The following is a 17,281-nucleotide window of genomic DNA, read 5'->3' on the forward strand; positions in this document are numbered from 1 at the left end:
ACTAGATTCCCTGCTGAGGTAATTATTTTGTGCATGTGTACTTCTGTGCATATGTGTGTGTGGATGTATTTTAAACTGTGTGGACATTTGTGCGTGCGTTTTTCTCCTAGGGCCACGAGCAGATGGACACAGTGAGCCCCACCCCGAGCATTGGCAAAGGAGCAGCAGGAACACCCATCTTTTGCAGCTGCATAATCACACTGACATCAGGCAGGATGATCTCAGGGTGTGTGTGAATGTGTGTGTATGTATGAGACAGAGAAAGAAAGAAAGAGGGAGCACTAGCAGGTAAAAATGCAAAGAAGTGATTATTTTATTTCTGTACCTTCAAATATGACGTGATTTCTGTCTGATATATTCTAATAAACTCACTTATCAATGCACCACAGGTGAATATAATGCAGCAACACAAACAGACAAACAAAAAGTTTCACAAATCTGACTTTTTTCCTGCAGAAAACACGGGATTCACAAGACAGAAGAGGAGCTGGAGAGGATTTAAAAACTAGAACGCCGCAGTGTTTATCCAAATCACAGTGGAAATCATTCATATCCCACAGTGCTCCGCCATCCCACACAGCTTGCATGGACCAAAAACCAGAATTAGACCAGAGTGGATTGGGCCAATAATGTACTTTTTTCCCATACTTCCAGACCATTTAATATCTTATCTGTGCATTCAAAGTTCATTTTTTATGACCTGTTTAAAAAGGGATCAATCCTCCGTGGCCTGAGCCTGACCACATTTAACTTCATTAAATACTTATTATCGCTTTAATGTGCCTTATCACGCCATTAGCAAGCTCTTAAATAAATCTGATAAGCCAGCGGCCAGTAATCACTTTAAAGAGCCTGGTATGTCTCATTAAAAATGGATGACACATCAGAGGGCAGAAGATGCTTTATGGAAAACCCCCAAATATGCATCTTTATACTGAACTTGCAAAAGCAGTGTTTAAAAAGTGACAAACAGCAACGTTATAGTATTTTGTTTAAAGGAGGGCAAATTAAAATCGCTCTGATACAGTAAAGATGGGATTTGCATCATGTGAGCGGTAATTCCAAGCAAATGCTCACGTGCTGGACTTTGGAGGCATGTTTGGGAGAGCCAGCTTAGGGCAGCGTGGCCCGTGGTACTATCACACATACTAAAGTAAAGCCGCCGGTTTTACATGATGGAATCTGCCTGTAATCAACTCCTTGGCAAGAGTACACAGTTTATGAGGCCATGAATGTTTACTGTGTGTTTGACAAGAGTTCTCTTTACCCCTGCTTGTTACCTTTCTGCTCCGTGGTGTTGGTATGTGCATCTTTCACAGCTGAGAATGACCCTGCTGTTGATCAAATGCCCTTGGTTCTCACTTCTCTACGGCTCCAATGTTTCCCTCTTTGCTTTTTACTGTCGCAATAAAAAGAAATAAATCTGAGCTTTTGGATTACAACCCTTTAAAAAAAGGCCTTGGTTTTATTTTATCTCGAGCATATGTGTTTTTTAAAAAAGATTTGGCATTTTAATAGAGAGCAGATAGACAATGTCATCCTCACCGCACTTCAGACGTGTCAGTTGTGTTTTGCCACTAAACCCAAACAGTGCAGGAGAGCGAGTTTCTCCCCGAATACCAAAATACTTTCATGTGATTATACCTCTTTTCTTAGCAACTCCTCACCTCCATCCCTATTTTTGTCAAGAGGAACATGCAGCCAATCAAATGCAATTTAGAGTCAGAGCGGCACACGAGACGAGGTCTGATATTCACCTCAGTTCTTCTCAGCAGAAAAGCCGGTGTGAATTCTTCAATTGCTGCTTTAAATTTTCCTCTAGTATTTTGTAGGAGACAGGTGGTGAAATTTATGAATGGAACAGACATGTAGAGTTTCTGACGGATGCGTGAAATTAGTCACGTGTGGAAGATCATCATCTTCCTCAGCCTCAAACTGTCAATCTGTTCTACAACTGCAACTGTAGAGTCAAGTCCAGATCAGACCAAAGATTCAAGATGAAATGTTTTAGAATGTTGCAGGGGAAAGTTGTTCCTCTGCAACGGTGTGAACTGGCCTGTCTCAGCTGGACTTAAGTCAGCTGATGGTGTCACCAGCAACTTAGCATGTCAAGTTGCAAGTGGCTGGTTTGAAAACAGGAGGCAGGTCACCTGTTTCAACGACCAACTGGCTTGTTGTGAAGCCTGCTGGTCAAGTCAGTTACAAACTGTCAGCGGACAGCGTGTTCGCTTGTTGTGGCATTCTCTGAAAACAGCCCTCCATCCCTGTCCAGCCTAAGTCCTGTCAGTCAGGTACATCCCTGCTGCTGTAGACATGTATGTCAGTCTCTGTCCTCAGGTTGTGTCGCTGCTGCTGCCTGCTGCATATGTGCATGTTACACACATACTAACTGATCAACGGGCGCTGGTTATTGTAAGATTTTGGCATATTTATTATCCATCTGATAGTCTATCCCATCTCGGCAAGAAAGTGGTATTCTTGTTGTCTGTCATGGACCGCAGGCGGTTCGTTTCCAAGCTCCTCTTCTCTGTGAAGACCAATGATCTGGCGCGACCCCTTAAGCACAATGGGGACATGGCGGACTTGTTCTTCACCTTTGACAGTCAAAACTACTCCAGGTAATTGTATTGAACAAAGCTGTGACCTTATACATATGTAAGATTGGGAAACTTATTTAGCTTATTTAACATAAGCCACACCTAACATGCGGCAGCGTTATTCACACTTCCTCCAGTACCTGGTCTGATTCCAGGTCCTCCTCACCAACCTCAAACTGACCCACCTTGGTGTCACAGACCTCATCCATTTAATAACCTTGAGATGTATGTAAGATAATAAAGTAGCTACATTTGGTAACTGCAGGAAACAACTGCGAAACAAAATAGCCGAAGTTATATTGTTATGAGCCTAAATTGTGTAATTTGCCCTTTTTTACTAATAGAGAGTGGTTGTAGCATGTCAGTGACCTTTCCATTCAATTCCTGGTGTCCAAATTATATGAAAAAGTGGGTATATTTGTCTTTGTATGTTGTGTGGTTCAGGGGTTATGAAAGTCTGCGTTTTTCGCCATAAGCGTGGACATCAATTCAAAATGGCCGCCAAATGAACCCAATGGGCCATGAATTGACCTTGGCAACAAGAAAAATTCTCAACTAGACACCATTAGGGTCCTAAAAATACAGGTTACAAAAAATGGGAGCCTATTTCTCGTGGTAGACTACGAAGCTTGTTTGTTTTCGTCATTTAATTAGTACTACTTGTAGAAATGCAACTGTTGCAAGTATCTCACTATCACTGTTACAGAGAGTCATTGCTATGGAGATAATATACCATCCTGTCAAGTTGCATTGATGTCATTCTCGGAACCCATCGGCTGTATTCAGCGTCTGACTTCCGGCAGACGGCGATACAGCCTCTGGGGGCAAACCCCCGATTTTTTGGCATTCTGGTTTGATTTGGGCAGAGGAGGTGAATTTCCGTTTCGGACTTCCATTTATATATAAGTATATAAGCTGAACCATTGCGATGGATTCAGAGTTTGCAGTGACGCCAATTATGTTCCGCCTCGTTAGTTCACTGCACGGACCATTTAACTTGGCAACAACTGCAGCCGGCTCAAATGTGATTGGTCAATATCACGCGGACTACAAACAGCCTACAACCGGAAACCAGGGCTCTTCCGCTCTTCTTCCGGAGGCAAGATCTCCGGGGTTTGCCTACAGACTCTACATTCACTGAATGTAGAGTCTGTATATAGAGACTACATTGATGTAAACTGGCAGATTTTCAGAACATTGCAGACCAATGTTTGCAAGTAGTTAAAAGCTACAAGTCATCATACTGAGAATCTTTGGTGTAAACTAGGATTAATTTGTACCATGTTTTATAAAGTGCACTGTGAACTGACAGTGAGCTTCTTTGCTAATGTACTACCTTTCTACCTTTACATTTTTCTTTTCCAAAACTGTTATAAAAATCTCCAATGAATGCCTGAGTCAATAACCATTGATTCAATGCTGCTAAGCGTGTGTTGCGATTCATTAGACACAGTCCAACATCTAATTAACGATTCACTAATAGTCGCTCAGGTTAATTGTGATGAATGAGGGGCTCTTTAATAGCACCTCTGGGAGGTGGAAAGCACTGTTATTCGTCTTAAAAAATAATCTCCTACCTCTTCTTTTTTTTAATTTAGCATCTTACAAAAAGCTCTTCAGCATTAATTGAATTTCTCTGCAAATTAATTTACAGTATGGCATGAATCAGTGATTGTTTCTAAAAGCAAGATGAGGAGCTTTCCACACTTTGCTTTATAGCCTAAAAAGCATTCAGGGACATGTTTGTGATTCATTGTCGACCTTTCAATCTCTGATCCCTGATGTCTCAGATGAACATATGTTCCTGTTCCCCTTCCATCCCTTGACATAAGTGGATTGCTGTCACACAGAACATCCAACACAACAATCAATGAATGGCTCCCGGAAATATGACTGTCACAATGCAGGGACCAAACAGACGAGGCCACTGCAGAAAAACTCATTACCGTGCACCATACAAAATCCCTCTTCCTCTTTCTGCTGCATAAAAAAAACCCACGTCAGATATGACTTTCTGTCATATCTGAAATAACAACAGATAGAACTGCTGTTGTTGCTGAACCAAACACGTGTTTAAATGAGTTTTATTTGAAAAGAACAAATCAAACCTAGCAGACACAGGCTCGCTACGACAGCATAATCGATGAAGCCGAAAGTGGATGTGATGCGTTGTTTACATGAATCAGTGTTTTTTAATATCATCCTTTTCTCAGGCGTCCAGAAGAGTACAATGCTCGGTGCAAATTTAAAGCGCTGGGCCTCATTTACATATATGTGACTCCATGCCTCATGTAATAATTCACCATTACACAAAGCCCCCTGAGCATGAAACCATTTGAGAGAAATGTGGCTCCACTTGCAGTCTCTCTGCTTCCTTTGAAGACTGCTAACTTCAGTGATTTCTTTTAATCCCCTCTCCCCCACGAGCCTGACCCTAAGCCTTCCTATAGCTGCTACTTATGGTACTGTACGCCTAACTTGAAAAAGAGCGCACTACTACAGAAGGAGAGAGCGATGAAGAAGAGAGGAGGAACTAAAGAGGTGTGGCTGACAAGTCTAATTCTATTTCCACATACGGCTGCGTTCCAAATTGATTTACATACAGCTCAGTGTCCCTTCAGCTTAGGCTTGGCTGTAGCGGGTGCACTGAAGTGTACAAAGCCAGCAAAGCCAGTAAAAAAAATAAATAAATAACAGGGAGAGAAGGAGATGAGGGTGGGAGGAGCAGAGGGAGCAAAACAGAAAAATCCCCTGAACTGCAGAATTAGAGGAGTGCCTTCCTTCACTCTACTTCTCTGGCTTTGTAAAAGATTACTCAAGTACATTTGTGCCTCTCTTAAAAGCAACCACATAAATGTAGCTTGTGAGAATACAGTAAGTCACACAACAAACTTGTTTCCTGTGGTGGTAACTATATCATCAGTTTAGTAACAGGCCTCCTAGTATATGTTTGTCCTAAATGTGCACTGAACTAGGTTGTCCCACTAAAAGTTCATGTGTCAAACCATGCTAGCAGCTCTTTGAGGCTCTATTTAGTCACATCATTGCTTTGAGCTTAATGCTAACATCAGCATACTAACATGCTCACAATGACAACTTTAAAATGCTAATGTCAAGCAGGTATAATACACTCTCTGGCCACTTGTACCAATTTGGACCCTTTTTGCCTTCAGAACTGCCTTCAGTCTTGGTGGCATAGATTCAGTAAGGTGCTGGAAACATTCCTCAGAGACTTTGGTCCATATTGACATGATAGCATCACGCAGTTGCTGCAGGTTTGTCGGCTGTACATCCATGATGTGAATCTCCCGTTCCACCACATCCCAAAGGTGCTCTATTGGATTGAGATCTGGTGACTGTGGAGGCCATTGGAGTTCAGTGAACTCATCGCCATGTTCAAGAAACCAGTTTGAGATGATTTGAGCTTTGTGACATGGTGCGTTATCCTGCTGGAAGTAGCCATCAGAAGATGGGTACACTGTGGTCATAAAGGGATGGACACGCTCAGCAACAATACTCAGGTAAGCTGTGGTGTTTAAACCATGCTCAGTTGGTATTAAGGGGCCCAAAGTGTGCCATGAAAATATCCTCCACACCATTACACCACCACCACCACCAGCCTGAACTGTTGATACAAGGCAGGATGGATCCATGCTTTCATGTTGTTTACACCAAATTCTGACCCTACCATCTGAATGTCGCAGCAGAAATCTAGACTCATCAGACCAGGCAACGTTTTTCCAATCTTCTGTTGGCTAATTTTAGTGAGCCCATTCAAACTGTAGCCTCAGTTCCCCGTTCTTAGCTGACAGGAGTGGCACCGGGTGTGGTCTTCTACTGCTGTAGCCCATCTGCATTTGCCATTGTATGTAGAAGTATGTAAACAGGGCCATTTTAACATGGGGGTCTATGGGAACTGACTCGCCTTTGGAGCCAGCTTCAGGTTGAAGAACTGCAGTTTCTGGCCCTCCAGCGTCAGCTGGCATTCAACCTTGGTGGTTGCTGCTTTGAATAAACCAAAATATAGTAGAAATTTTGAATTTGACTGGATGATGGCGCTTTATTAAATGTCATGGAACTGTTAATTCAATTCACCCTGTGGCGAACATGAATGTGTGTACACAATTTCATGCAATTCATGTAATAGTTGCAGAGACATTTCATACTGAGCCAAAAAAAGCAGAAAAGCCCGGGGAGCCCTAGATTAGGACAATTTTGGAAGACTGTGTTCCCTTTCCACAATTCTAACAACTGTAATTGAGCTAAATCCGTTTGTCGCTCTTTGTGGAGTTCCCCTGGAGGAAATGTGACTGCCGGTCGTAGGGTCATGGCACCACTACTTTCGCCTCCATTTCAGCACGCCGTGTAATTATACACAAGTGGAAGAAGGCTGCCCCATCCAAAGAATGACATGTTGTCATGCTTAAAAGTGGAGAAGATAGACTGCAAGGATCGGAGACAAAGATTTGGGTCTATTTGTAACCCTTTTGCTTGACTCTTCACAGTCGTGTCTGAGTAATGCAGTATTTACCTCTGTAGTCACTCTGTTCCAGGACGCCTGGTCCCTGAGGTGTGATCATAATTACTTTTGTTTGTTTTTTTCTTGCCCTTGACTGATTTTGTTCACAACCTGTTTATTGGCGCAATGTGTTGATGTGTCTTGAAAAGGCTCGTATAGGATCACCTATCAGTATGTGTTTCTACTTTTAATGTATTTATTAGTTTGTGTAGGTAACCTATATGTGCCTCTGTACATTTATCCTCCCTCTGACTCCCATAGTGCCGGGAGTCAGTTACAAACATATACTATTGTAATGACAGCGAACATACATATTGAGTGTATGTACTTCCTGGTTCGAACCATGAGGTAGGGAAGCCCTTCAGTGTGGTGTTTGCATGTTCTTGCTGTGTCAGCATGGGTTTTCTCCGGGTACTCCGGCTTCCTCCCACAGTCCAAAGACATGCAGGTTAATTGGTGACTCTAAATTGGCCGTAAATGTGAATGTGAGCATGAATGGTTGTCTGTCTCTACATGTCAGCCCTGTGATAGTCTGGTGACCTGTCCAGAGTGTACCCCACCTCTCGTCCAATGCCAACATCATGATCCCCAACAGGATAAGTAGCAATGAAAAATGAATGAATGGAAGTACTATATATAGAAATTGAAAATGTGTTTTTTAAAAGATGGAAAGAGAAGTCAGTGGAGCGCCAAAGTCAGACAGATTTTTCCTCTGAGAACAATACATGCCTGCACCGAATTTTGTGCCAATCCATCAAACAGATGTGGAGATGGCTCACTGGAAAATCAACCATTTGAATATCAGCTAGTGGCACTTAATACAATGTCAGGGGATCACTAAAGTGTCTTTAAAAGTCTTTATACCTACACCAAATTTCATGGCAATCCATCCAACAGCTGTTAAGATATTTTCCTTAAAAGCAAAATGCCAACCCAATGGTGACAGTAAGGGAAAAGTCAGTTGATCAGCAAAGTCATTAAGATACATCCACACATCTGATTCTTCAGTCTGAACCAAAGTGATGGATTGACCAACCACCTGACCAAGCGCCTGAGTCCCGCTGCTAGTGTGACTTAAAAGTCACATTAATGAGAGCAGAATAAGAATTTCCAATACAAACACTCCAGCAGGCAGCAGACCAATATCAAACAAGCAGGCTGATCGGCTGAGCCTACTTAAATATTGACCAACCAAAGCAAAGATAGCTCCTTAATGAGTCAAGATCCCTCTTTGCTTTGTTAGAAGTCACAGACCGAGCAGCTCGCTCACTTTTAAATGATTCTGCTGAGAGTTTTCAAAGGTCCAGATGATGACACTTTTCCCAGAATACGATTGTGATCATAAAGAAAAGAAAGACACAAAGACAACAAATAGTCCTTTCTACCATGTTGTTTATAGAGATTAAAGTCCTAGAACAGCCCTGCAGATACAAATGTACCAATGACTCAAACTATGAGTGTTCGGGCTCAAAGCTTACAAGCCGCAGTGATGAGTGTTATAACTTGTGTCCACTTTATAGCTGACATTCAGTTCAGACCCAAATGAAAGCCTGCCTTTTTGCCATTCAATCACTGAGAGCGGTACACTCATTCAGAGAACATTCTCTGTCTGCGTCCCTCACCTCGGGCTTCACAGCTGTGTGTGTGATGTGCAGCCCGAGGCGAGTGAAGTCATCACATCAGTAAAGCAAACTGCAGAGGGAGAGACAAGGCTCTCTGCACTAGAAAGCAGACGTGAACAATAAATCGCGGTGTAATGATACAGTTAGGGGAGACTGTCTGTCTCACACACTCTCTGAAATTAACAAAATCACAGGCATTCATGGGAAAACACAAATGCATGATAATAAATGACATTTTCCTGTTTGAGCTACATCACTGACCATATGATCTCCTTCATGACTGCTTGACTTGTTATCTGTGAAGACTGTATGCCCCATGAAAGATAACAAATGAGTGTTGACAGAAAGTAATAAGAGAAAATGATAGCAAGTGACTGTGAGGTCATATGATTTTTCTCCTTGGGGAGATAGGAGGCTTCTGCTGGTCAGGGGAAAAAAGACAACATTCCTCTAGAAGGAGACATTTTGATAATGCTAATGTATCCATACTGGAGTGTACCACTCTCCCGATCACTTTAAAGCACACAGTGAAAGGTGACTGTGTTACTGTATAACATAAACGCCTTAAGGTAAATGTAGGTATCCATAGCACGGGATTGTGCATCAGCTGTCAGACATTTTTCTAGCGTTTGAGTCTTAAGAGCTCACAGATCACTGGAGTCCATTTCTTTCCTCTGGGTATGCCTCCTCCCTCTGACATATCTTCTTTACATCTCCAAAGGGTTTTATTTTCTTTTATAGCGCGCCGATGGTAACCTTATCTTTTATGCTTCCAGATATTTCTTCTTTTTTACCACCCATTGCTTTTTACTGGCACTGCTTTTTACTATCATAGAGTCTCAAAAAGACTTGATAACAAAATTTGGGTAAAAATGCAAGGCTGCAGGTGCAAAACAAAGATTAAAAACACTGTCAAGCCCTAAATCTTTTTATACCTTTAACGAAAGCTGTCTGGTGGCTGTGAAACATTGCAATTTGAACCGAAGCTAAATCAATGCTATTATTTCTCTCAGTTGTGAACTAAACGGTTACCACCACAGCAAACAGCAGTGAGGTACAGCAGAGCTGTTAAAGAATGAACTGTTTCATAGCTGCTGGCCTACACGTCCGGAATATTTAACGCCATAAAACGATTCCCACACTAAACATATTTTTCCTCATAACTGTACAAAGAGCATGATGTCATATTCCCCACGCGCCCTTTAAAGGAAATAGTTTGTCAAATCAGTGAGAGGGAAAATGCGCTCATCTACAGTACAGTTAGAGCGAACCCTGCGTATGAATCCAGGCCAATCGTCTAACTTCTCTCTGGGTATGGTCAGATGCTGTAAGGCAGCCTCAACATGTCCATCTCCGTGCAAAATTAGCCGTTGGCGTTTGTATCCTCCCCACATATTGCACCACCGAGGCTGTTTGTGGTAATTAACGCTCCAAGCTTTCACAGCTAAACATTAGGCCGTTATGAATGTGAGATGTGTGGCTCAAGGAGTGTATGAATTCTTTATTACCCTAACAAAGCAGCACAGAATATTTCTGGGCGCCGGATGACGATGGTATGAACTCAAAAAGCCTGGAGGCAACATCACCACCACTAACAAGCAGTGAACCATAAGCTCTTTATGTGGTGAGCTGTTAGAAAAATACGCTGTTCATAGCAGAGCACTGAACATATGATATATGCATGATGAATCTATCGTACTAACAATGCAAACAGTTACAAATCTACGGAAATCTTATACTGATTATCTTTAATCACCAAGGAAGAGTATAATTCCATCCTCAACCTCCTCTTGGCCTGAGGATTTAATATCTTTTCTTCATTTAGGGAAATAGAATTACCGCCTCACATTGTATGCCTCTGTGAACCAGTCAAGTTGCACTTATAGTTTATATCCATGTCTGTCCATACTTACATGCAGTCATGACAGTTGACAATACTTCAGTACGGATGTCGCTGCAAATAAACTACAAATTCTAAAACATGGATGCTTTATGCACATCCTCAACTTGGCAGCACAGAAGATTTATACAACAACCACAGTTTCAAGATTACCGTTACCATTTCAGTGCCAACAGAATGTCTCCCCATCTGTTCTTGAGTTATGGTGCTGAATTATCACCAGAAAAAGTGTTCTTGCAGACCATTTTGATGTCACAGGGAAGTCAGCCTTTGACTTTTTGGATAAAATATCATCACTGTGATCAGCTGTGTGAATATTTGTCATAATTACCATATGATTTCTTTAATTAAGGCCAAAAACAAGTTTTGTGAGGTCACAGTAACCTTGACCTTTGACCACCAAATTCTAATCAGTCCAAGTGGACGTTTGTGCCAAATTTTGACGAATTCCTATGAGGTTTTCTTGAGATATTGTGATAACGAGAACAAGGTCACAGTAACCTTTGACCACAAAAATCTAACCACTGCATTGTTGAGCCTGAGTGGACGTTTGTGCCAAATTTGAAGAAATTTCCTCAAGGTTTTTTTTGAGATATTGTGTTAATGAGAATGAGATGGACAGGGTCACAGTGACCTTTGACCACAAAAATCTTATCAGTCAATTTTATGGGTCCAAGTAGACATTTGAAACAAGTCTAAAGAAATTCCCTCAAGGCGTTCTTAAGATATCACATCCATGAGAATGGGATGTACAACAGACATGTGGACATATGGACAACCTTCAAACATAATGCTTCCAGCCACAGCTGTTGCCGGCACAGAGGCATAAATATAAATATACTTGAAGAGGTCCTACTGATGAGTTCTATAAGAGATGGTTGCCTGTAATTGTTTTTGTGACATGTTTTGTGAGGTCACAGTAACCCTGACCTTTGACCACAAAAATCCGTTCATTGTTGAGTCCAAGTGGACGTTTGAACCAAACCTAAAGAAATTCCCTCAAGCATTCTTGAGATATCACATTCACGAGGGGGCGTACGCACTTATGGACATCTGGACAACCTTAAAACATAATGCGCCCAGCCACAGCTGTTGCCGGCACAGAGGCATAAAAAAAATATATTTAAAGAGGTCCTACTGATACGTTCTATAAGAGATGGTTATCTGTAATCACTTATGTTGAGTCAAATGTTAACTCAGGTAGCCTTTTATTGCCAACGATTGTGTTGAGTGGAGTACAAAGTGACAGGAAAACAGTATTAAACCATTTTTACAGCATTTATTCATTAATTTATTTATAGTTCTGGTCTACTTCTTTATTTTCATTTTATGGTAATGGGGAGTCACACAGCTGTGGGGTTAAATGTGAACGAGGATAATATCAGCACAAGCCGTCTGCTTCCACTTTACTGTCCATTAAGAAAAATAAGTGTGCAGTTGTATTCCTCTATATTACATCGTTAATTCTCTCTGGAAAAATACCATTAATAATTGATCATCTATAGTCAATGTGGATCTTCTATTACAAAAATAAATTATGGCTTTTTCAGAATGTTCTAAATGAAACCAAAGTTTACAGCATACCAACCTCAATAAATAGCCAGTTATCAATGTTTCCTAAAAAATGTTTTTTTTCTGCTATCTAACAGTGCCAGTAAAATCTAAAATACACATCTCACAGAGTTTATGTTTGGCAAATAAGAAAATAATAACAATGATAAGAAAAAACTTGCACACCATGCCTGAATATTTGAAATGAATTAATAAATCTTCAAAAATTAATCACTACAAATTAAATACTGAAAAAATATCATACAGTAAATTGGATCTTTTGCAGAGTTTGCAAAATATTATTTGCATGCTTACCATTTTACCTCCTGTAATGTTCTCCTGCATAGTGAAGCTGATGTATGGGTAACAAGTGTGTGCAGTGGCATCAAATCTTCATTAAAAGTTAGTGAGAAAGAAGTATTCTAAACAACCTCTAGAAATAGTTTTTGTATGCCTGCCCACTACTGAGATGAACTGTATTTTGCTGCTTCAATATTCCCATCCATAACAAGCTACACACCGGAACTAATGAGTGACTAGGGATCTTCAAGGGAGGTGGCCTATTATTATTCATTGAAAAAGAGTAAACAAATGCATAAATGTTAATGTCAGAGGGTTCCTATCTGTCCAATTAATCTATGGTGGCTCCCCTGGGCAGCCTCATTGTTCAGCCATACTTTTTTGTGTCTTCAGGGGAAATATGCAATTAAGAGCTGAGCAGAAAAAAATATCAAACATGTTTTTGTCTTTCATTTTCCTTCCCTTCCCTTTTCTACGAGTGCAGTGCCCGTTCAAAACATGCCTCTTCAGAACGGGCTGATTGCTTGGCTAGTGATATTGCTGCTTGTAGCCTCCTCAAGAAGTGCTCATTCAAACAACTTCACAATCGATGCTGTTCTTCCTTGAGTCCTGAGTGATACACCTGCCATGACACAGTTGCTTAACACACCCAAGTCACAGCTTCTCGGGGTCAGAAACAACAGTGAAGTACATTCTGGTTCACAGGAAATAATGCCAGGGGCAGACATTACCATTATGCAAGCTAGGTAATTGCCTGGGGCCCAGACTAAAAGGGTCCCATCAAAAATATTGAATTATGTTGCTATTCTAGCTCATTGTACCCTAAAATAACTTAAACTGTCCCCAGAGCACTTAAAAAATATGCAACTCAACCGTATATGACACCAGAGGTAACACTGTGCTACTACATTTACCTGACGGAGACGTGTTACCATTTACAGTGCAGATTCAAGTTCACTCAGGAAATCTAACAAATACAACATGATGCAATTTTATTCATTAAACTATCCAGCATTATATTAGAATTGAACGCTCCACACTGAGCAGATTTTGAGGTATTTCACCATTGAAAAGATGGTCTTTTCGTAAAACTAGGCTGTCTTAAGAGAAAAAAAGACACAAATGCTTTTTAAATTGGTGCTACATGACTACAGAAAACAGAGACAAAGGACTGTGGCATTCACTTTTGCCCAAGAAGTAGAAAACCTACAACTACCAGAATGCACAGTGCCACACTGAACCAATAAGCACTCCCACAAACACTCAAACTTGTTAGTTAAAGGGATAGTGCACCCAAAAATTCAGCCATTATCTACTCACCCATATGCCGATGGAGGCCCTGGTGAAGTTTTAGAGTCCTCGACTAACGTCCAAGAAGACAAAATTGAATCCACAAAGTATCTCCATACTGCTCATCCGTAGTGATCCAAGTGTGCTGCAGCCCCGACATAAAAAGCTGTTTCAAAAAACGTCATGTGAACTCTGTTTTTAGCCTCACTGTAGCCTGTAGCTCTGACTGCTTCTCTGTGCTCCGCGCTCACGTGTGTGCGCTCAGGGTGATGGCCTCTGAAGAGCAGCAGTCTCGTCAGTACTGATGTCCAGACTCTCAAGTGCAGGCATCGCCAATTCCCAGTCTGAGCAGCAAAGACTTTCCTCATCCAATGGCATTGCTTTGCATTTGAAACAACTACACCACCAGGTTTCCAGTGCTTGACTCCGGTATTCTGCGGCTGGCTGAGGCTCATGAGCTGCGGCGGCTGCTTTGTCCAGTAGCCTGAGTTCCGTCTGTATACTCGGGCTCAACAAATACGGCTCAACAAAGAAATGCTGTTCCTCCTCAATTTCAAAGTCTTCAGACATGTTGGGCTGTCCTTTGCTAAAAGACCGTAGTGCAAATTATCTTTTAGCTACTGTGGTTACTGTTGTCTCCCTCTGCGGTGCACGTGTCACGTGATGTAAACACGGGTGAGCAAAGCTCATGCTTTCGCTAGTCTCGCGCAAGCGCGCACACGTGAGCGTGGAGCACAGAGAAGCAGTCAGAGCTACAGGCTACAGTGAGGCTAAAAACAGAGTTCATATGATGTTTTTCGAAACAACTTTTTATGTCGCGGCTGCAGCACACTTGGATCACTATGGATGAGCAGTATGGAGATACTTTGTGGATTCAATTTTGTGTTCTTGGACGTTAGTATGGGGCGCCATCCGCCATTAGGTGTGCTGGCGCTCCCCCCGCCGATCTCCGCAAGGGATGTGAGGACTCTAAAACTTCACCAGAGCCTCCATTGGCATATGGGTGAGTAGATAATGGCTGAATTTTCATTTTTGGGTGCACTATCCCTTTAAACACAATGCTGGCCAGCTGGTACCAAACGATTACAGTTAAACAGTAAGCTAAAACATGTTTCTAAAAACATCTGATATGAGAAACAGGCAACGCAGAACCAGAGTCTTGGTTTAGGTTTGATCAGTACTGCTTAGTTTTACTGTTTGATTACAGTTACTTTTCAGCCTCTTTTTTTTTTTTTTTTGCTATGCAGACACAGTATGGCGCACACTTCTTGTTCACAAACTCTTGTTACTACAGCTAAACAGTGCACTAAAATAAGTTTCTAAAAGACATCTTTGGTGAGAAATAGGCAGTACAGTAACAGATTCTTGGTTTATATGACATTTGATCACAGTTTGGTCTGAGTTTGAGAGAGAGAGCAGGGCAGGTCTGTCTCTTAATCCATTCTCATACGCTTTGTGTACGTGGTGGCAGGCAAATGAAAATGCACAAGTACAGCCTGTACGTCAAGCAACAGCCTGAGAGCCTGCGAAATGCATCATCCGGAGGAGTTTCACTGGGAGGGGAGCAGGAAGATCTAGGCATTGGTTTGATGGACAGAAGTTTACCAAAGTTCATTTACACATACTGCACACATTATGATGATACAAAGCTGGTTGAAAATCTGCAAAGTACTCTTTCAAGTAAATCTAAGTACATTATGCTGACAATGCCTCTCTTTTACTGTCAATGTAGGACTTACACAGTGCAGTATAAATAGTTTTACTTTCAACAAGTATTAGTTTTACTTTGGAAAAACAAAAAAAGTTTGGAGTACTTCTTGTTCCACTGCATGCCCAACATGTCTGGGACTCCCAAATCACTAAATCAGCCCGTGAAAAACACACTCAAGTTGCAGCTACTCACAGTCAGAGAGACTGATGAAATATGCTAAACGGGGTAGTTGCATTAGTCACTTGCTTTGACATAACCACCACAGTTATAAAGTAGTCCATGGCTTAATTAATGTTTTTTATTAGTTCATTTTTTTTAGGGTTATAAGTTAGTATGACAAACTTAAAGAGCTGCAATGGCAGAGTAGTGCTGCTCTTGTGGGCTATGTGCTCATGTTTGTTGACAGGAAAGTGAAGAAGTTTTTGATAGTAACGTTAGGATATCCAGCATCCAGCAGCAACGGTGAAGTGCAGTCAATTAGCTGCGGCATGTAAAGGCCCGCTATGGATGACATGCTCGACTCAGTCTGCAGAGCCCTAAGGCCCCGCCCCCGCTGCTGCAGAGAGCCACAGAGTGTTTTTTTTCCATTCAAAGTTCATTAATATTGACGCGTGTCCAAACTGTAAATTCAACTCAACAGGTCCTCGGTCCTCCAGCAATACACCTGCCAAGTGTGTAGGAGATCGGATAAAGTGTTCTCAAGATGCGGAGGACAGAATGACAGAGAGGCAGAGAGACAGAGTTCTTGCTTTAAAGGTAGATTTTTTTTCTTACTGTCATTTTTTTCCTGGAAAAAAAAAAGGAAAGAATAACTGGTGCATATCAATATGAATCATCTCCCATTCTCCCACACCCATGACATCTTTTCTGAAACCCTGAAAGTTGACAAAATAGACAACTTTAAACTTCAAGCTGTAAGGAGCACTTAAAACTGCTTTAATATAACACGCCGTCGCTCCACTGACTGCACACATCCCAGAACATCAGCTCTCTGGTGCCAGATTGCGTGAAGCATTCTTCCCCTCCTCTTAAAAAATGTCTCACGTCATTAAACCCAGTCTTTACACTTTCATGGATGCTGCGCTGATTCTCCAATAAGATAATAGCACACAATCTGTCATTCTCCACCCCATTACCTTGCAAACATGGTGGAGATGGAAACTTTCACTTGGCACTGATGTATCATTTTAACATGAGGATCAGGGTGAGCACTCTGACGCTCATGCTGGTGTAGTATAACGTGAGTCGTCATGGCTGCTGGGTATTGAGCGGGAGATGTCAATTACTGAACGGGCTACGGGTGGTAAAACAACAAAGAGCTTTAAGTTAATCAGAGATCTGATTTTGGGGTTTCTAGCTTTAAGACACCTGACATTTCTCTGATAGCTATGGCCAGTGTGAGCGATCTAAAATACAATTCTGCACTACATTTATTTACCCACTGACCACAGGATACGTAAGTCATAAAGCCAGTGGCCTCTCAATAAGGTCTGTAAAAGGATTACAAAAAATGTCACTGACCTTCAAGAGTTGAAGCTCAGACAATATGTGCTGCACAGGTCACCACACAGCATATCCTCACAATGCGAGGTAACCTTAAAGAATAACTCCAACTTGGCTCTTGGGTTTGGCAATCATTCTTTCTGGCAATAACAACATGAACTCATAACCAAGTAAAAGAAAACGCTTTACAGACACAAAGATGAACTGTAATATTACAGACTGAATTCTGGTTCTGGTTCTGCTGGTCCTAATTGTGCATTCACACAGTTTGTCAGTGCAATTAGGGAT

The 17,281-nt window shown here is 41.5% G+C and overlaps 1 protein-coding gene across 2 annotated transcripts in view; it reads right to left on the reverse strand.

Moving 5' to 3' along the window:
* Positions 1–17,281, reverse strand: part of adam12b (ADAM metallopeptidase domain 12b) — a 139,532-nt gene that overhangs the window by 77,742 nt on the left and 44,509 nt on the right. The gene's annotated exons all lie outside the window — the stretch shown is intronic.

This window comes from Epinephelus lanceolatus, chromosome 17, assembly GCF_041903045.1.
Source record: "Epinephelus lanceolatus isolate andai-2023 chromosome 17, ASM4190304v1, whole genome shotgun sequence".
NCBI lineage: Eukaryota > Metazoa > Chordata > Actinopteri > Perciformes > Serranidae > Epinephelus > Epinephelus lanceolatus.